The following is a 22705-nucleotide window of genomic DNA, read 5'->3' as shown; positions in this document are numbered from 1 at the left end:
AAAACAGTTGTGGGGTCCACAAAAAAATCTGATCTCATCATGAGGGGCCGTAGTGGATCTCCGTTCTGGGTACAGTACCCACATCCGTGGTGCGTAGAGAAAATGTTCCCGTTATAAATCAAGTATAAATCAAGTTTGCTGTAATTCTACACATTTTGTCATGTGGTGGAGAGAAACATGTGCCGTTTTACAGCTAATTTCCTGCAATTCTACACATTTTGCCATGGGTTGGAGTAAAATGTTTAATATGATATCTGAGTGAGAGTGAATAACAAAATCAATGGTAGCTAGCTATAAATTGGCAAAAAATCAGTTTTTCAAAGATTTCAAAGAAAAGGAAAGTAGACAATGAATGTAGGGTGTTCCAGCAAGAGTGGACATTGAAATATTTCTTTATTGAGGTATCAGGGAAAGCTGTGTGCTTAGTGTGCAAAGAGAGCATCGCTGTCTTGAAAGACTACAACTTCTCCTGACACTTCCAGACGAAGCATGCAAAGAAATATAGGAATATGTCTTCTGAGCAGAGGGCAAGTGCATCGAAAGAGTTGCTTTCTCAGTTGCAAAAGCAGCAAGGACTTTTCACAAAACTTCATCCAGCAAACGAAAGAATTGCGAGAGCTAGCTATGTACTGTCCCACAAAATTGCTAAAATTGCTGAGGGCGAATTCATTAAATAATGTTTAATTGACTCTGTAGCAAAACTTTGCCCATCTTTGACATCACAAAGAATATGGAACAACAGAAAGACACCCATTTCTCCTTGGCCCTGGATGAGAGCAGTGATGCAAATGACACAGCGCAGTTGTTGATATTCTTACGAGGCATAACCCCAGACTTTGAAATTACACAGGAGCTTGCTTCAGTGCAGTCAATGAAGAGCACAACCACAGGGAAAGATTTATTGGAGGAGGTTAATAAGTGTGTGGCAAAGCTGGGACTGGGTTTTGAAAGAAGTTATCCATTGTGACCACTGATGGGTGCCCAAACTTGACAGGAAAAAAACATTGGTCTTTTAAAATGAATACAAGATCAAGTAGCTGAGCTGAACCCAGAAAATATATTTTTTTTCCTGCATTGCATTATTCATGAGGGGGTGCTCTGTAAATGTGTATTTAAAATGAGCCATGTTGTGGATACGGTCACTAAAGTGGTAAACTTCATAAGAGCAAAATCTTTAAACCACAGGCAGTTTGTCTCACTGTTGGAAGAGACAGAGTCGGGCCATGCAGATCTCCCCTACCACACAAACGTGAGATGGCTGAATTTGGGGAAGGTGTTTAAAGGGGTGTGGGACCTCAAGTCGGAGATTGCGGAGTTTTTGCAAGGGAAAGGAAAATATGTGGATTACCCTCAACAGCAAGATAAACCATGGTTGGCTGATTTTGCCTTCACCGTGGACATCATCGCCCTCCATGAATGAACTGAATTCCAAACTACAAGGGAAGGGCCTTTTTGCACATCAGATGTACAGCCTTGTCAAAGCTTTCGAGGGAAAATTACTCCTCCTGACCCATCAAGTAGAAGCCAACAATCTCACCCACCTTCCAACACTACTAGTCTGTTCCCTAACAGATGACCAGCGGGAGAAGTATACATCGCTGCTGCGTGCTTTGAACGGTGAGTTTTCTCGCCGTTTTGAGGATTTTAAAGTGTTGGAAAATGACATGCTGTTGGTTTCCTCTCCTTTCACCTTCAATGTGGATAACGCTCCCACTGACCTGCAACTTGAGCTTATCGATCTTCAGTCGGATGCAGTGATTGGAGAACATTTCAAAACAATGTCACTGACGAGGTTCTATGCATCTCTCGATGAACAAAACTGAGTCATGCTCAGAAGATGTTTGTACTGTTTGGGTCAACCTATGTAAACTCAGCAAAAAAAGAAATGTCCTCTCACTGTCAACTGCGTTTATTTTCAGTGACTAACAGAAATGGAATAATATGTCCCTGAACAAAGGGGGGGATGGGGGGGGTCAAAATCAAAAGTAACAATCAGTATCTGGTGTGGCCACCAGCTGCATTAACCTCTATGGGCTAGGTGGGACGCAAGCGTCCCACCCGTGGTGCACTCCATCAACAGCAGGTGCATTTCAAGAGCGGCAAATTTGAATCCAAATAAATGTCAAAATTCAAATTTTTCAAACATACAACTATTTTACACCCTTTGAAAGATAAACATCTCCTTAATCTAACCACGTTTTACGATTTCAAAAAGGTTTTACGGCGAAAGCATAAATTTAGAGTATGTTAGGACAGTACATTTACAAGAGTTGTGTGTAATGTTTTATCAATTCAAAGACAGGGTCACCAAAACCATAAAACCAGCTAAAATGATACACTAACCTTTTACAATCTCCATCAGATGACACTCCTAGGACATTATGTTAGACAATGCATGCATTTTTAGTTCTATCAAGTTCATATTTATATCCAAAAACAGCGTTTTACTATGGCATTGATGTTGAGGAAATCGTTTCCCTCCAATAACCGGCAGTCAAGTCAGCGCCACAAATTAAATAATTAAAATTAGAAAACATTGGTAAAATATTATATTGTCATTTAAAGAATTATAGATTTACATCTCTTGAACGCAATCAACTTGCCAGATTTAAAAATAACCTTACTGGGAAATCACACTTTGCAATAATCTGAGCACTGCGCCCAGAAAAATACGCGTTGCGATACAGACTAGACGTCATGTTGGGGAGATCTAAAATCGAAAATACTATGTAAATAATCCATTACCTTTGATTCTCTTCATCAGATGTCACTTCCAGGTATCACAGGTCCATAACGAATGTAGTTTTGTTCAAAAAAGCTCATCATTTATGTCCAAAAATCTCCGTCTTGTTAGCACATGATCTAAGCCCGCCGGACTTCACTTCATGAACGAGGGGAAAAAATATATTTACGTTCGTTCAAACATGTCAAACGTTGTATAGCATAAATCATTAGGGCCTTTTTTAACCAGAACATGAATAATATTCAAGGTGGACGAATGCATTCTCTTTTATAACGTATTGGAACGAGGGTACCCAACATGAACTCGCGCGCCAGGTGTCTAATGGGCCATCATCGTTCCATGGCTCTTGTTCGGTCAGATCTCCCTCCAGAAGACTCAAAACACTTTGTAAAGGCTGGTGACATCTAGTGGAAGCAATAGGAAGTGCCAAAATATTCCTCAGCCCCTGTGTTTTTCAATGGCATAGGTTTAAGCCCCACAACCCGAGCATTTCAAAACCTTAAAAATCCTATACTTCAATTTCTCAAACATATGACTATTTTAGAAAGACTCTGTTCTAACCCTGTCATTTCGCTTTAAACAAACATTGATATGTCAGCAGAGTACCAAGCCAAATATCGACCCCCATTTTTCAAGCCAGCATATCATAAACCCTCTCCTTTCTACATCGTTTTTCAATCAAGTTCATATTTATTTCGAAAACCTGTTAGATGACGTTCAGAACTAGCATACCCCCCGCAAACTTCCGGGGAATTCGCTAACATTTTACTAAATTACTCACGATAAACGTTCACAAAAAGCATAACAATTATTTTAAGAATTATAGATACAGACCTCCTCTATGCACTCGATATGTCCGATTTTAAAATAGCTTTTGGTGAAAGCACATTTTGCAATATTCTAAGTACATAGCCCAGGCATCACGGGCTCGCTATTTAGACACCCGGCAAGTTTAGCACTCACCATAATCATATTTACTATTATAAAAGTTTGATTACCTTTTGTTGTCTTCGTCAGAATACACACCCAGGACTGCTACTTCAATAACAAATGTTGGTTTGGTCCAAAATAATCCATCGTTATATCCGAATAGCGGCGTTTTGTTCGATGCGTTCCAGACACTATCCGAAATAGTAAAGAAGTGTCACGCCGCATGGCGCAATTCGTGACAATAAAATTCTAAGTATTCCATTACCGTACTTCGAAGCATGTCAACCGCTGTTTAAAATCAATTTTTACGACATTTTTCTCGTAGAAAAGCGATAATATTCCGACAGGGAATCTCCTTTTCGGCAAACAGAGGAAAAAATCCCAAAGGCGGGGGCGGTCGGGGTCACGCGCATAAGCTAGTGTCTCTTGATCGGCCACTTGAGAAAGGTGATAATGTGTTTCAGCCTGGGGCTGGAATGACGACATTCTGTTTTTTCCCGGGCTCTGAGCGCCTATGGACGACGTGGGAAGTGTCACGTTAGAGCAGAGATCCTTAGTAAATGATAGAGATGGAAAAGAAGTTCAACAAATGGTCAGACAGGCCACTTCCTGTAAAGGAATCTCTCAGGTTTTGACCTGCCATTTGAGTTCTGTTATACTCACAGACACCATTCAAACAGTTTTAGAAAATGTAGGGTGTTTTCTATCCATATGTAATAAGTATATGCATATTCTAGTTACTGGGTAGGAGTGGTAACCAGATTAAATCGGGTATGTTTTTTATCCAGCCGTGTCAATGCTGCCCCCTAGCCCTAACAGGTTAAAGGTAATACAACACATCAGGTATCCACTTCCTGTCAGAAAATGTCTCAGGGTTTTGCCTGCCAAATGAGTTCTGTTATACTCACAGACACCATCCAAACACTTTTAGAAACTTTATAGTGTTTTCTATCCATATATAATAAGTATATGCATATTCTAGTTACTGGGTAGGATTAGTAACCAGATTAAATCGGGTATATTTTTTTATCCAGCCGTGCAAATACTGCCCCCTAGCCCCAACAGGTTAAGTACTGCAGTGCATCTCCTCCTCATGGACTGCACCAGATTTGCCAGTTCTTGCTGTGAGATGTTACCCCACTCTTCCACCAAGCACATGCAAGTTCCTGGACATTTCTGGGGGGAATGGCCTAGCCCTCACCCTCCATCCAACAGGTCCCAGATGTGCTCCATGTGATTGAGATCTGAGATCATCGCTGGCCATGGCAGAACACTGACATTCCTCTCTTGCAGGAAATCATGCACAGAACGAGCAGTATGGCTGATGGCATTCTCATGCTGGAGGGTTATGTCAGGATGAGCCTACAGGAAGGGTATCACATGAGGGAGGAGGATGACTTCCCTGTAACGCACAGCGATGAGATTGCCTGCAATGACAACAAGCTCAGTCCGATGATGCTGTGACACACCGCACCAGACCATGATGGACCCCATCACCCCTAGTGAGACAAAACCGCAACTCGTCAGTGAAGAGCACTTTTTGCCAGTCCTGTCTGGTCCAGCGACGGTGGGTTTGTGCCCAATGGCGACATTGTTGCCAGTGATGTCTGGTGAGGACCTGCCTTACAACGGGCCTACAAGCCCTCAGTCCAGCCTCTCTCAGCCTATTGTGGACAGTCTGAGCACTGATGGAGGGATTGTGTGTTCCTGGTGTAACTCGGGCAGTTGTTGTTGCCATCCTGTACCTGTCCGCAGGTGTGATGTCCGGATGTACCGATCCTGTGCAGGTGCTGTTACACGTGGTCTGCCACTGCGAGGACGATCAGCTGTCTGTCCTGTCTCCCTGTAGCGCTGGCTTAGGCGTCTCACAGTACGGACATTGCAATTTATTGCCCTGGCCACATCTGCAGTCCTCATGCCTCCTTGCAGCATGCCTAAAGCACGTTCACGCAGATGAGCAGGGACCCTGGGCATCTTTCTTTTGGTGTTTTTCAGAGTCAGTAGAAAGGCCTCGTTAGTGTCCTAAGTTTTCATAACTGTGACCTTAATTGCCTACCGTCTGAGAACCGTTAGTGTCTTAACAACCGTTCCACAGGTGCATGTTCATTAATTGTTTATGGTTCATTGAACAAGCATGGGAAACAGTGAAGACCCTTCACAATGAAACCCTTTACAATGAAGATCTGTGAAGTTATTTGGATTTCTCTTGTTTTGCTTAGTTTATGTAAACAGACATTTTCAGCGATGAAATATAACAAGTCAAGGCATAGATCACCTCTCAGCAATCCTGCGCATAGCAACGTCAGGAACTATACCTGACTTCACTGCTCTAGTCAATGCCCATCTGATACTTCACTCCTCACACTGATTGAGTAGTTTTAAATGTAATATTGAACTCTCTCTTTCTTGTGTTTTTGTGCATACCTGTTAACAAGAGTTCTGTCCGTGGTGCTGATTGCACAGTGTACTTTTCCCTCCGTGTAGTTCATTGCATGTTTAATAATGAAAACACCTACCAAAAGGAGAACATGGATGTGGTTTATTTCTGTGCATGTTAAAAAAGTTAAATAAGTAGCATATCTGGACATGATTTGCAGTAGATATATCTGTCAACATAGTCATACACGATGTATAATCCTGTAATATGATTCTGACCCACAATGGCAAAAATATATTCTAAAGTGGCCCTCCATGGAAAACAATTGCCCAGGCATGGCCTACAGTATCCATCTGAGCAATGAGCTCAAAGCAGAGCAGGCAGCATCCTGGCTGGTGTTGATTTCATCTCATCATACTGATCCTCATACTGGCTGGCTGCTCTACGCGTGTGGCACTCTTTCAGTCGTCTCTGTATGTATGTGTACACTCATTGCAGTAACAGGTTGAGTCCCTGTCCTCTGTACTGTCGGTAGTGTCGTTGGAGTGTGTCTTCGATGCTGGGTCACCTGTAGGCTATGAGGTCCCTTTTCCTGACTTCTTTACACTACCACCCACACCCTTCTACAGGTAACACCCACTGACCAACCACCTGCTATGCCACACTGTTAGTTCGCCCCGGAATGATAGCATCACTGCCAATTATGCTTCTCCATTTTGCTTTGTTTTTCTATTCAGTTGATTCTTTCAATCGTTAATGATGACACTTCTACCATAGCTCTTCTATTCTCAGTATCCCTGCAAAATGTTGCAGTAACATTTTGAAAGCTCTAGGTGGCAAGGTTGCCATTGAGAGTATGCTAGCTTTCAGATAGATAGAGCAATGTTATTTCTGTTTACATGGATGTTCTGGCTTTGGATTGCTCATTTGTGTGGCTTTGTCATCATGTAGCTGGCTGTGCTGTCAGCAATTGGTGTTCAACTGACGACCAAAGTAAGCCTGCAGGTGCCCATCCCGCCACAAGGAGTCACTAGAGCGCGATGAGCAAGTAAAGCCCCCCCCGGCCAAACCTTCCCCTAACCCGGATGACGCTGGGCCAATGGTGTGCCGCCCTATGGAACTCCCGGTCAAGGCCGGTTGTGACACAGCCTGGGATCGAAACCTGGGTCTGTATTGATGCAGTGCTTTAGACTGCTGCGCCACTTGGGAGGCCTTCAACTTCATTTTCACCCAGGAAGTAGCCTAAGCTTTGTGTCATGAAAAATGTCCTCCTTGGAAATAGACGGATAAGCTGTTTGGCTGATGGTGATGGTTTCAGCGGACCTGTAATTTTTTTAATGATTTATATCGCATGTTCCCTTCCCTTACCCATCAGTAGCCTTCTCCTGTCCAGTGAGTCTAGTATATGTAGTAGTAGAGTGGAGTCAGAGCTGTGATAATAGGACTGATGGCTCGTTCAGGCCAATAAGTGCATACATTTTCTTCAACTGCTCCATGTAATGCAGACTGGTGGAGGACACATTTCAGCAGCGCACCACCCTGAATTCCAACAAATTGCCTCCTATTCAACAGCCCTCTCTATCTCTCTCGTTCTATGATGTTGTACTGTGCTGTGCTCTGGGTCTGAGCCTATTAGGAGATGGTACTGATGGGCTGGGTGCTATGCAGAGAACAGAGAGAGCACTTAGTGATCCCAGCACCTCTCTCTGTGTGATTAAGCTAATGCACTCTATTAGGAATGCCAAAAAGATGGGCCGGTGCCTAATCAAGACCATAAGGAGAACCAAGGGACTGCAGCGGACCTTACTGGTAGGTAGGGAGGATGTATCTACTGTATTATTGGTAAGTTAGGAGTGTTTCTGTGTCGTAGTGAGACAAGCAGCTTGTCATTGACTGACACTCTTAGCTGATGAACTCTCCAGTGTTCACTGCCCACTTACTCTATATGCATGCAGTGAACATGTGGTTTCCAGGCCAGACCTCTGTGGGTTTTTTTTAAACACTGAAGTTTGTAGCTGGGTTTGTTGACTGCTGTATGGAGTTGATTTGGAGGTTTGTTTAGTGTTTATGTGCTAGTGCTGCTTTTAAATGTCTGTTTTCTGCTCTAAAAGACTACTTCTATGAAGCAGGTATGTTCGGTTTTGGAAACCACATTGTTATATTATTATAGGAATGGTCATGCTTTTGCTACATGTAAAGCAGATTTGTTTTGGCGTCATGACGATGCATTGGTTTAGCTCCCTGTCCTGCTCTCACCGACAACATGAGAACGCTCTCTCTGCTTTTCTAACAGCACACACCCACACTATACGCCAGACACCACACACACAGACATCCCACTCCTTCCACAGTAATACAATGCTCCCATAGCACACAGACCTCAGCCCACTACCGTTGGTGTGATGCTGCTGCTGGAGAGACAGAGACAGACAGACAGAGCTGTGCTGCAATGCTACGTGAGCTGAGCTGCAGTAAGTAAGTAGCCTTCTGAATGAATTCTAGAGAGCTAAATAAACCCAGTTCAGTGTGCCTATCTGTCTCTGAGGTATACATGTTGATGGTAAAGAACCAGTAATAGCAGCAGGAAGAGAGGTTTGACTGAGTGCTGGATACTGTTCCTGTGCTTCAGTGGCGATGACGTGATACTTCAGTTAGAGATTGATTAGAAGTGAGATAGAGATGTTATTGAGACACTATGTTTTACATGCTCAATTTACACTGAGTGTACAAAACATTAGGAAAACCTGCACTTTCCATGACATAGACAACGCAGGGGAATCCAGGTGAAAGCTATGCTCCCTTATTGTTACTTGTTAAATCCACTTCAATCTGTGTAGATGAAAGGGAGGAGACAGGTTAAAGAAGGATTTTTAAGCCTCGAGACAATTGAGACATGGAATGTGTTTGTGTGCCATTCAGAGGGTGAATGGGCAAGACAAAAGATGTATGTGCCTTTGAACGGGGTATGGTAGTAGGTGCCAGGTGCACAGGATTGTGTGTTAAGAACTGCAACGCTGCTGGGTTTTTCACGCTCAACTGTTGTTTCCCGTGTGCATAAAGAATGGTCCACCACCCTGAGTATATTTACGGTATTATTGTTTTCACTCATAGAATTCCAACATTTTATTCACGCTCCAAGTATTTGTATTCATTTAAATGTAGTTGCTTCATTAAAATGAGAGCTTTGTCTTGAAGCAAAACCATTTCAGCACCCTGCAATATTATCAGTGAATAAGTGCATGGTACTTCCATGAACACATAAATCCTTCCATGAACCCATAAATCATTATGAATACGGTAATCCCACCACCATAGCATGGGCCCAAGGCTTTTCCCAAGTCATCTAACTGAGCATCCATCTTTGATTTATATTAATGTTTGTGAGGTGAGCGACTGAAATGATTGGTGTGAACAAGAGCTCTGATGCTCATTCTTTATTAAAGAGAGGAAGGAAGAGCGAGAGAGAGGCGATAGACTGTCTATCTCGAAGACAATGGCTCGATACCAATACCCCCCAACCCCTTAGTCCTCCCCCTCATTTTCAAGTGTCCCTCAGAGGGGGAGTGAACTTCAAATGGAGAAACTGGTGGTAGGGAGAGATATTTAACCTTAGAGAATGGGACATCACTAGCTACATCACTCGCGCACAACAGAAGCCGCCAAAGGATAGCCTACCACGTAAATCATTGACAAAGCTTTCCTTATATTTCTCATGCAACAAACATATACTGAGCATATGAGCAACAAATAAGAACCACAAAACCACAATGTGCCCGTAATGTACCCATCCTCTGCCTGTGGTTCAATGTGAAGTAGTACTGAAGCTGGACTTTCATTCCATAATAGCAGTTTGACATATAACAATCGCATTTCCTTCAGTCATTTTCTGCAATTTGTTGGGGATTAATGATTAACCAGTGAAAACCAATTAAAACCACTGAACTACTATTTATACCAAACATTTTAGAGTCCATACACAGATCAGCTACATAGCTACACATCCATTCGCATACAATCTTACAAGAACCTAAAATGGCTCTTCAGCCCATAGGAGAACCCTTTGAAGAACCCTTTTTGGTTCCATGTAGAACCCTTTCCATAGAGGGATATACCTGGAACCCACAAGGGCTCTAACTTGAACCAAAAAGCCAAATAACCCTTTTGGAACCCTAAGAGTGTACAGGTATTTTATCCTCCACTACACAATAACCAAGAAAAGAGTTACGTTACTTGCATTGCATGGCCAATGTCTTTAATCTCTAGCATTAAGGTTTCTGCAATAAAGAAACATGACAGGTTATTGACTTTGAAACAGCAAGGCAAACTTACAGTAAATAATTTAGCTAGATTATTTACATCCACGGGGTTTCAAAAGATAACAGCCTTGTTTGCTGGTTTGCTCAGGAGTGCATAAAACATTAAACAACACAAATACAATTCATACAAATGTCAAAATGGCCATAAATCCAGCTAAATATAGCTAGCTGGCTAATGTTAGCTCGTCAGCTAGCTTGCTAAATAGCGATTTTCATAAATCTACTTTATGACAAAAAATATGCATATGTATTCCTCTTAACTGTAAATGTTTTGCATGATTCATTATGAAGTTATAATTACTTACATTTGCTTCTATCCTAGTATTTTTGTCAGCCATCTTTCCTGAAACAACTCTCCAGCCTTGGGTCACAGTGCTTCATGGGAGTGTTGGGAATCAACACCGTGACGAGCTTTCAATTTTCATAATATGTACATAAACTTTTCAATTTACATGACCAACGGACTGTCATGTGCCGAGAGAGAGTTTGAGGGCTTGGCAATGGACATTCTTGCACTGCAGCTTAAAATTTACCATACATATCCTAGTAATGTTAACCACTAGCCAGTAGCTAAGCATGCTTACAAACTATTCAACTATGCATTCAACTTTTCATCTTAACCATACATCAGAACTGCGATTGCTCACCATGAACTGGCAGAATCCTTTTTTTCCTTTAACGAGCCCGACGTGAATGACATACTGCTTTCTCAGGAACAGGCCCAGATCCCCGTCATTTGAATTAAGAGAAGGCGGAGAAAAAGGGGCCGGAGGGTGGGCTGCCTTCTGAGAATTCGTAGGCGGTCAAATAAACCCCCAATGCCTTCCAATCTGCTAGCAAACGTGCAATCTTCGGAAAATAAAATCGATGACTGACGCGGAAGATTAAACTAGCAACGGGACATTCAAAACTGTAATAGCTTATGCTTCACGGAGTCGTGGCTGAACGACGACATTATCAACATATAGCTGGCTGGCTATATGCTGCATCGGCAGGATAGAACAGCTGCGTCTGGTAAGACAAGGCGTGGCGGACTATATATTTTTGTAAATAACAGCTGGTGCACAATATCTAAGGAAGCCTCGAGCTATTGCTCCTCGCCTGAGGTAGAGTATCTCATGATAAGCTGTAGACCACACAATCTACCAAGAGAGTTTATCTGTATTTTTCGTAGCTGTCTACAAACCACCACAGACCGAAGCTGGCACTAAGACCGCACTCAATGAGCTGTATTCCGCCATAAGCAAACAGGAAAATGCTCACCCAGAGGCGGCGCTCCGAGTGGACGGGGACTTTAATGCAGGGAAACTCAAATCTGTCTCACCAAATTTCTATCAGCATGTTTAATGTGCAACCAGAGGGGGGAAAAAAACCTCTGGACCATCTTTACTCCACACACAACGCATAGAAAGCTCTCCCTTGCTCTCCATTCGACAAATCTGACAATAATTCTATCCTGCCGATTCCTGCTTACAAACAAAAATTAAAACAGTGACTCGATCAATAAAAAATTATCAGATGAAGCAGATGCTAAGCTAAGGGACCGTTTTGTTAGCACAGACTGGAATATGTTCCGGGATTCCTCTGATGGCGTTGAGGAGTACACCACATCAGTCATTGGCTTCATCAATAAGTGCATCAATGACGTCGTCCCCACAGTGACTGTACGTATATACCCCAATCAGAAGCCATGGATTACAGGCAACATCCGCACTGAGCTAAAGTCTAGAGCTGCCGCTTTCAAGGAGCGGGACTCCAACCTGGAAGCTTATAAGAAATCCCGCTATGCCCTCCTACAAACCATTAAACAAGCAAAGCGTCAATACAGGACTAAGATCGAATCATACTACACCGGCTCTGGATGTGGCAGGGCTTGTAGACCATTACAGACTACAAAGGGAAGCACAGCTGAGAGCTGCCCAGTGACACGAGCCTACCAGATGAGCTAAACTACTTCTATGCTCGCTTCGATGCAAATAACACTGAAACATGCATGAGAGCGTCAGCTGTTCCGGAAGACTGTGTGATCACACTCTCCGCAGCCGATGTGAGTAAGACCTTTAAACAGGTCAACATTCACAAGGCCGCAGGGCCAGACGGAATATCAGGACGAGACTGCGAGCATGCGCTGACCAACTGGCAAATGTCTTCACTGACATTTTCAACCTCTACCTGTCAGTTTGTAATACCAACATGTTATAAGCAGACCACCATAGTCCCTGTGCCCAAGAACACTAAAGTAACCTGCCTAATTTACTACCGACGCGTAGCACTCACATATATAGCCATTGTCTGCTTTGAAAGGCTGATCATGGCTCACATCAACACCATTATCCCAGAAACCCTAGACCCACTCCAATTTGCATACCGCCCCAACAGATCCACAGATGATGCAATCTCTATTGCATGCCACACTGCCCTTTCCCACCTAGATAAAAGGAACACCTATGTGAGAATGCTATTCATTGACTACAGCTTAGTGTTCAACACCACAGTGCCCCCAAAGCTCATCAATAAGCTAAGGACCCTGGAACTAAACACCTACCTCTGCAACTGGATCCTGGACTTCCTGACGGGCAGCCCCCAGGTGGTAAGGGTAGGTAACAACACGCTGATCCTCAACACAGGGGCCCCTCAGGGGTGTGTGCTCAGTCCCCTCCTGTACTCCCTGTTCACTCATGACTGCATGGCCAGGCACGACTCCAACACCATCATTATGTTTGCTGATAACACAACAGTGGTAGGCCTGATCACCGACAACAACGAGACAGCCTATATGGGAGGAGGTCAGAGATCTGGCCGTGCATGTGGTCCCAGGACAACAACCTCTCCCTCAACGTCATCAAGACTACAGGAAAAAGAGGACCGAGCACGCCCGCATTCTCATCGACGGGGCTGTAGTGGAGCAGGTTGAGAGCGTCGGGTTCCTTGGTGTCCACATCACCAACAAACTAACATGGTCCAAGCACACCAAGACAGCCGTGAAGAGGGCATGACAAAACCTATTCCCCCTCAGGAGACTGAAAAGATTTGGCATGGGTCCTCAGATCCTCAAAAGGTTCTACAGCTGCACCATCGAGAGCATCCTAACTGGTTGCATCACTGCCTGGTATGGCAACTGCTCGGCCTCCGACCGCAAGGCACTACAGAGGGTAGCGCGTACGGACCAGTGGCTCTATACCACGCGGTATCAGAGGAAGGCCCTAAAAATTGTCAAAGACTCCAGCCACCCCGTCATAGACTGTTCTCTCTGCTACCGCACGGCAAGCGGTACCGGAGCGCCAAGTCCAGATCCAAGAGGCTTCTAAACAGCTTCTACCCCCAAGCCATAAGACTCCTGAACATCTAATCAAATGGCTACCCACACTATTTGCATTTCCCCCCCCCCTTTTTTACACCGCTGCTACTCTCTGTTGTTATAATCTATGCATCGTCACTTTAATAACTCTACCTACATGTACATATTACCTCAATTACCTTGACTAACCGGTTGCCCCTGTACATTGATTCTGTTCCGGTACCCCCCTTATATAGTCTCGCTTGTTATTTTACTGCTGCTCTTTAATTACTTGTTCCTTTTTATATTTGCGTCCAAAATCCAATATGTCTGCAAAGTTTCAGACTGATAACTTGAAGTATGAGCAAGCTACACGACATTTATATAGCTAGCTTTTAAGGATATGAAAAGGATTTCATCTAACAAAACAACACTTCATGCCATCTCTGGGACCCTTGGGATGACAAATCAGTGCAAGATTTCAGAATGTAAGTACACATTTCACCTTCAGAGGTGAATTTATCAAACCTATCGCGGTGTTTTTAGGAGCTCTCAAACAATAGCATGGCATTTTTCCGCAGTAATAGCTACTGTAAATTGGACAGTGCAGTTATATTAACAATAATTTAAGCTTTCAGCCGATATAAGACAGTTATATGTACCGACATTTGTTGTTTCTCTAAAATCTGCGATCGTGACACACGGCGCTGCATGATTTACAACTGCCCCGTTGACGGGACGCCTATCCCTAATTAAGGCTCTTGAATCACCTCCTTATCATTTAGAAGTGAGCTTTGAGTAATTGCTAGTGTGGTAGAAATTCTAACCAAGTGAGAGAGACTTTGTTATTTCTTCAAAACAATCAATCTTTATTATCGATTAACAAGTGCAATAATGGAGCTGGTCAACGACCACCCATCGGTAATCGTTGAGAGCCCAAAGAACAGATTTGGGTTACAGCTCTTTATAGCAAAGTACATCCTCCTGAATGTTCCTGACAAACAACAGATACATTGTGCTATCAAGCAACAGACAGCAAGATTTACATTCCGCCAGGTTTCTGTCTCTAGATCATTTACTGCTTTTTTATACAGGGTTATCATCTTCTCAGTTTTGCACTCCTTAACACAGAGATACTAATGCAACAAGTCCAGTGTTCATCTGCATGTGAGAGAGAAACTGGAGGGAGGGTTCACCTGGCTCTGGCAGACAGGCCAGCATTTCACAGACACTAATCATTCAATGGAATGCAGGCTGTAGGTTCTATCACCAAGCCATCATAAATCAATTGCCAGCCCCAAGCCCCAGAAGCCCAACTCAGTCCCACAGACACAGATGAGAGAGTACTGAGAAACCTTATTTGATGCATAAACAGTATTATAACATAATCATGTAATTTTTCTACCATAGTAGTCCAATACGTTTGCCTGAATCCAACATGACCTTCCGCTGGCTCACTACATTTGTGATGCACATTTGGATGTTCCGGTACTCTCTTATCCTGTTCAGGTTGAGTTGACACATTGCTTCTTCCAGACAATCATGTCCACCATCCTGGCTGTCTGCCCTAGAGTTGCCTTATATGTTGACTTGGCAACATTATGGTGTATGAAGAGGATGCAAACACACATGACAAGCACATAAGGCAGGTGTTCAATACAATGAACCAACACAACCTGACATTTATTGACAAGAAATGCCATCAATTTAGTGGGCCTTCACATGTCATAGGAATTGCACCTCTCCAATGTCAATGCCATCCTGAATCTCTCAGAACTGTTCTCGATAGGCCCACTTCACCATCAGTCCTCCCCTCAGGCAGTTACTAGAGGTAGGGACACCATGGACTGCCACATGTCAGGAGGTCATTCAACAGCCAAAATGACATCTGGAAATTGCTGGCGTGCATTGTCCTCATACCTATTTTGCTACAAACCATGGCGGGCCAGTCCATGTGACACCTGAACTGAACCTGCATGTGAAGAATGAGCTCTCATGCTGTGGCGACTCATGTATTGATCTTGGAAACTGCAGTAATCCCAACATGCCTATAGGGACATTTGACATTTATGGCAAACAAGAGACACCTTAGGATGGTAAACTTGCTGTATGTGATCGTTTATGGTGGCTGGGGATTGACTGTGAAATAGTGGTCTTTGTGCACCATGCTTGTTCAGTTCCACCTCTCTGCAACCCTTTAACTGTCCATTAAAGCCCAGAGATCATCTTCAAATGTATGTGTGTGTGGCAAGGTTATTATAGTAAATGAAAACTGAAACTAAGATAAAAACAAAAAAGTTTGAACTATTTAGTAAATTGAAATAAAAAGTGTAGTTTTTTTCTTCTAATCTTTTTTCAAAAATCTAATGGGGTTTTCAAGTAAAACATTTTCTAATGGGTTTTTCGACCTTCTGAATCTGGTGGGTAAATGCTGCCAGTAGATGCCGACGTTTCAAATAGGCCTAGCTTGTGCATCACTATCACTAGCTAACAGGGAAGAAATCTGAGGGCGTGCACGGAGTGTGACTGGGCCAAGCCAGAACAGCTTGTGAAGTTCCTGGTGCCATTCGCAATCCACACCGACCAACTTGCTGACCAGTGACTGGACAAAGCTAGAGCAGCTTGTGAAGTTGCTGGAGCTGTTCACAATCTACACTGGACAACTTCAAACTGACAGCCAGTTCTTGTCTGATGTGGTACCGTGCCTTCTCAACTTTGAGGCACACTTACAGTCAACTACTGTTGCAAAACAGTTGGCACAGGTCCTTCTGAAGTCCCTGCGTGAGCGCTTTGCATGTATACTGAATCTTCTGGCAGCCACCTTCAATCCAACCCCTGCATCAGCTTGCCTGATGGATCCAAGTGTGTCTCTGGCACGTCGCTCAACAGAGATGAGCGACGTGAAACAGCAGGACACCAGGAAGATGCCAGCACAATGAATACAGCAAGCATCTCGATCACAGCGCTTCAGAAATATAGTTCTCGCATCGAAGATTATGTCCCTCCAGTCAACCTGCCAGTGCCCTGTGTGAGCTACAGAAATTCCTGGAAGAGGTAGAGGGGGGCATGGTTACAGCGTCACCTCTCCTGTTCTGGCAGGCAAAGATGGCTGTTTATCCAAAGCTGTGCCCTGTGGCACTGGATCTGGTTTCTGCCCTTGTATCCCAAGTGTTTTGTGGAGAGAATATTCTCTGTCTGTGGGCAACTCTCATCATGCTTGAGAAACGGAACGACCACCCCTCTGGAACGCAGAGTTTTCTTGAAGATCAAACAGGATTTTCTGGTTTGGTTATTAAACAGATTTGTTATGTTTTTATTAACCCTATTTGAAGGGTTTAGTCAGTGATACAAAATATTACATAACATGTCAAATGTGCCATGACTTCATTCGTTGTTTTTTCCTCTCTTTTTCTGTCAGATAAAAGTAAGGGGTACTTGATTCTTCCTCCATCTACTACATTGCATTGGTGTAAACATGGGCAAGAGAGTTTCCTGCCACCATATTTGTTGCACCCGTCTAGGAACTTGTCCTTTAAATCCAAGTCACATTTGGACTGATTTATAATTTAAACCTAACCAAACTATGTCCTGGCCACCTTTAGTGGCCGAAAGCCTGTGTTAGCATGGGCAGTGCCATTGAGGACTTTTGCCATTTTGATTTAGCCAATGGGCGTGACTTCCAACTTCATGGCTGATCCTGGCCCATCACCAAATGTATTACTGCCCCCCAGTGGCAAGAACTGACATCCCCCAAAAAATTATTAGGCCTACAACCCAGGCTACTTTCTGTCCCTAACACTAAAACTAAATAATATAAAAACAAAATATAAAATGTTTTTTATCAAAAAGAAACTAAATAAAAATGAGAAAATGTAGTCTGAAAACAAACTTAAACTAAACTGAATTTCAAATAAAAATCACAATTGTAAGTCGCTTTGGATAAGAGCGTCTGCTAAATGACTAAAATAAAAATAAAATTAAAAATAAATTAAAAACAAATATTGAATCATATTATCATCCTACCCGACAGCCATAGGAATATAAAGAAATATGTAGGATGTGACCTGCAGGACGTTTTGCCATATTCAACATAAAAAACTCTACACACAGGCCAATTGGGTGTCTAAAAGCAAGTCTGTTTGTGACAGCTCTTTCACAGACTTTCCTTCACAACCAGACAACCTATCATTCCACTACTGGAGTATTCCCAGCATCATTCAGGCTGGGATAATGGGATCAATGGGTCTCGTTTTCATGCAAGCTGCATCTGCTGACTGCCTACACAGAACTGTATAAATGGAAATTGATCACCCCACAACCCCAATACCCCACCAGTCATACAGGAAGGATACTTGACATTATCACTGCAACTTGCCCAGAATGACCAGTTAGCTGTGCAAGCTGGTCAGGCCCCAGAACTACAACCACCACAATCTCCTCACCCTGTTAAAATACACTAATGTCCTGGTCACACTAATGTACTGGTCACCTCAAATACTTATAATCAACATTGCACACTTAGTTTTAGTGTGGAAAAGAGGGCTGTACATACAGTATACACTCCTAGAGTAGCAGACTGTTGTATTACGGTTGGTTTCCTATAACTTGGTTACGCTACTGTGTACTTGTGTTGTAAGAGGCTTGTTATTATATTGTGTGGAATTGCCCGTTGTTGATAAGTGTGTGAATGAGATTAAAACATGAACACACATTGAAAAGCTTGTTGGCTTGGGCATTTCAAACACAACAGAGGCATGGCAGTGCAACTCCCTAGATATACCAAGAACCTTATGAAACCCTTTTAAATACAGAATAACACAATACAAAATGAACACGGGCTAATTATATGCAGGCAAAGGTGTTTGAGTGTAATCATGTTGGCCATATTGGATTCAGAATACAATTGATTTACACTAAAAGTCTTTATAGGCATGAGTGTTTTACACAATTCTGAGAAAATGCCTTGTATTTACACAATTCATATTTACAAGTGATTTAACCTCCATCAAATGTTATTATGGTAGCCGTATTGGATTTTGGAGACCATATTGGATTTTAGGCAAAATATAAAGATGATTGGCCCCCTGACTTAATTGCAAGACTAGGAGCTAAATATACAAAATCCTTTAAAGAACCTTGGACCCCAGACATTTTTATTTCGATGCTGGAGCCCACTTGTTTTCCTTAGAGTGGATTACAATAGCCACAACATTAAAATAATTTGTAACTATATGCATTTTTGTCAGGCAAAATGCATCAACAGCACTGAATGAGAGTTGTCTATTGAACAGCAACCAAAAACCAAAGTTAACATTCATCATAGATATTCATAGCTGGTGTTTACAAGTCTATATAAAAAAAATGCAATATTCAATTTTAGCAATATCAGAGCTTGCAATAATGGCTTATGAGTTTATGAAGGATCTTACAATATTCAATGATTACATTTCTCTAACACAGGTTACCACCAAGCTAGAACATTAGGCACAATTAAGAGGTGAAAATAGACCAAATTATTATTCAGAGGCATATTGAACACCGTTTGGGTCTTTGCGTGTCAAAAAAGATGCACGTCATATAACACTATTTGAGTCGTTAAATAACACAATTCTATTATAGAATGTTGTGTGTACTGAATTTGCACGTGCAAGCCAAGCGCCACCACTACTATCAGTAGCACTGTCAAAGCTGTACAAAAAAAGTTTGCAAACAAGCAAACACCGGCCACAAACGAATGTTTACAATACCGTGTTGGTGAAAATAGACCAAATTAGGGTAAGGCACATGGGAATCTAACAGCTTACTACACAACATACACTTAGTATTACTTTCTTAGCTACAGTATACATATCTTCCTTGCATATTACATCATTTATGCAGCAGCATACAATACATTTTTGGACTCACCTTCTGAAGGTGGCGCGGCGGTCCGTTGTGGGCAAATTTAGTCAACAAAGTCTGGGAATCTATGGATTTATGGTGGGGACTCTGACAAAAAAATCACACAGGCACTCCATTGAATTGCAGGCTAACGTTAGTGGTTGCTTTGCAATGATTTCAGTTAGCCACTGAGTCCTTCCAAACTACTCATTTTTGAATTTGCGATTTTCAACTTGTTGTGTAATATTTATGTCCAATGGCCGATGAGCACCGATACGTTTTATCTATAATTTATTTTAATTATTTATCTTCATATGACAAGGATTAAAAAGGAGTTTCCAGTAGATTGTCGACTTGATTCATGATGACTGCTAGCTAGGACTTTGAAAGTAAGACATTGACATGATCATTCCAATCAAAGCTACTGTACATATAACGTGATTTGACGTAATTTTATCTGTGGCCAATGACCTTGAGCCTTCTTGGAAGGGCTCTTGTAATATAACTTTATGGCATGACCCAAAGGGCTGACTGTCACGTCCTGACCAGCAGATGGAGCTGTTGTAGTAGTTTTGGGGTCAGGACGTGGCAGTCTTGTGTGTGTGATTGTTCTGTGTTGGTCTTGTGACTCCTGATCAGGAACAGCTGGGGATCGTTGTTCCTGATTGGGAGTCATATATGTAGGAGTATGTTTGTCACTTGGTTTTGTGGGTAGTTGTTTTTGAACTGCGTTGGTGAGCCTGCAAAACTGTTTAGTGTTGTGGTTATCATTTATTGTTTTGTCAAGTGGATGCTTTACTCTTTTTTTGTTAATTAAAATATGAGTATCCACAACTCCGCTGCATTTTGGTCTTCCCTGCAACACAACAAAGGATTTTGTGACAGAACTACCCACCACCAAAGGACCAAGCAGCGGAGAAGAGGACAGAGGCAAGTGAGGGAGGAATGTTGGAAGCAGCGCACTCGGGAGGTGATGGATTCCTGGTCGCTGGAGGTGTTGACGGAGAGGATTGACTGGACATGGGAGCAGTTGCGGGTCCACTGTGACAACCTGCCTGGGAGGCAGGTAGAACCCGAGAGGCAGCCCCAATAATTTTTTAGGGGGGGGCACAAGGGCTATTTGGCGGGGTGAGATTACAGCCCCAGGCCAGCTCCCCGTACCCTTGTAGGGCAGACTGGACAGGTCCCGTGCTTTGGGGTTGGGGCTGTGGTGAGGCCTGGGATTTTCAGGCCGGTAGGCAAGGTACCAGCGCCCCGCATGTGCCAGGGCGAAGTAGGCATCGAGCCGGAAGGGGTGATGCCAACCCTGCGCTCAAGACCGCCAGTGCGCCCTTTCGGTCCGGTGTTTCCCGCTAGACGCACTAGCATGGAGGTGCGTGTCTCCAGGCTGGCACGTCCAGTACCAGCCCCACGCATCAGGAGTCTAGTGCGTCAGCCCAGCCTCGCCAGTCAACAGTCGTCGGAGCTGCCCGCCAGTCAACAGTCGTCGGAGCTGCCCGCCAGTCAACAGTCGTCGGAGCTGCCCGCCAGTCAACAGTCGTCGGAGCTGCCCGCCAGTCAACAGTCGTCGGAGCTGCCCGCCAGTCAACAGTCGTCGGAGCTGCCCGCCAGTCAACAGTCGCCAGAGTGGCCAGACTGTGCTGAACTGCCGGAGTGGCCAGACTGTGCTGAACTGCCGGAGTGGCCAGACTGCGCTGAACTGCCGGAGTGGCCAGACTGCGCTGAACCCGGATGCCAGCCGCTGAGCCGGAGTGGCCAGACTGCGCTGAACTGCCGGAGTGGCCAGACTGCGCTGAACTGCCGGAGTGGCCAGACTGCGCTGAACTGCCGGAGTGGCCAGACTGCCCTCCGGCCCAGCCCGAGGGGCCCTCCTGCCCTCCGGCCCAGCCCGAGGGGCCCTCCTGTCCCCCGGCCCAGCCCGAGGGGCCCTCCTGTCCCCCGGCCCAGCCCGAGGGGCCCTCCTGTCCCCCGGCCAGCCCGAGTGCCCTCCTCCGGCCCAGCCCGAGGGGCCCTCCTGTCCCCCGGCCCAGCCCGAGGGGCCCTCCTGTCCCCCGGCCCAGCCCGAGGGGCCCTCCTGTCCCCCGGCCCAGCCCGAGGGGCCCTCCTGTCCCCCGGCCCAGCCCGAGGGGCCCGTCTGCCTGGCGCAGCTATCGGCGCCACCGAAGTGGGCGACGCCGAGGGTGGAGCAAGGTCCACGTCCTGCACCTGAGCCACCTCCAGGATAGGTGGGTTGGGGAGGGAGGGTGTAGCACAGTGCCGTCGTTGACGGCAGCCACCCTCCCTTATTGTTTAGGGGTTATTGTTTATGGGTTTTGTTGGGGATTTTGTTTGTTGTTTTTTTGTTAGGTGCATTCCGGGGTCTGCACCTTGAGGGGGGGGGTACTGTCACGTCCTGACCAGCAGATGGAGCTGTTGTAGTAGTTTTGGGGTCAGGACGTGGCAGTCTTGTGTGTGTGATTGTTCTGTGTTGGTCTTGTGACTCCTGATCAGGAACAGCTGGGGATCGTTGTTCCTGATTGGGAGTCATATATGTAGGAGTATGTTTGTCACTTGGTTTTGTGGGTAGTTGTTTTTGAACTGCGTTGGTGAGCCTGCAAAACTGTTTAGTGTTGTGGTTATCATTTATTGTTTTGTCAAGTGGATGCTTTACTCTTTTTTTGTTAATTAAAATATGAGTATCCACAACTCCGCTGCATTTTGGTCTTCCCTGCAACACAACGAAGGATTTTGTGACACTGACATTTTTTATGTCTACCCTTACTAAGGACTTCAACTTGGCGATGACGTACTGTCCCCATGAGTGACAGAACACTGAGTCATTCACGCCTCAATGCTCCTATTGTTTTGCAGGCTCGTCCCACCACCACAAAAAGCAATGAGCTAGGCTTAAACACCTGCATTTTGGAGCTGCCTTACTCAAGAAAACAACAAACAGACCATGTGTGTATCCAGCTTTATTAGCTTAATGATATATATTTTTTTACATTGTTTGCAAACTGATATGTGACATATATTAATGCCCAAATAACATGCAAATGGGATCAGGTAGTAACCAAAAGTGTTAAATCAAAATATATTTTATATTTCACAATTTGCACAATTTTGGCATTCTCTCAACCAGCTTCACCTGGAATGCTTTTCCAACAGTCTTGAAGGAGTTCCTACATATGCTGAGCACTTGT

The 22705-nt window shown here is 44.1% G+C and overlaps 1 protein-coding gene across 1 annotated transcript in view; it reads left to right on the top strand.

Annotated features, from left to right (window-relative positions):
- The window catches only part of LOC106583961 (discs large homolog 1-like protein), a 223627-nt gene that overhangs the window by 30505 nt on the left and 170417 nt on the right, over positions 1 to 22705 (top strand). The gene's annotated exons all lie outside the window — the stretch shown is intronic.

Source organism: Salmo salar, chromosome ssa23 (genome assembly GCF_905237065.1).
Source record: "Salmo salar chromosome ssa23, Ssal_v3.1, whole genome shotgun sequence".
In the NCBI taxonomy this organism is placed as follows: Eukaryota; Metazoa; Chordata; class Actinopteri; order Salmoniformes; family Salmonidae; genus Salmo; species Salmo salar.
The sequence above is the reverse complement of the archived record's forward strand: the minus strand, read 5'-3'. Positions and strand labels throughout refer to the sequence as shown.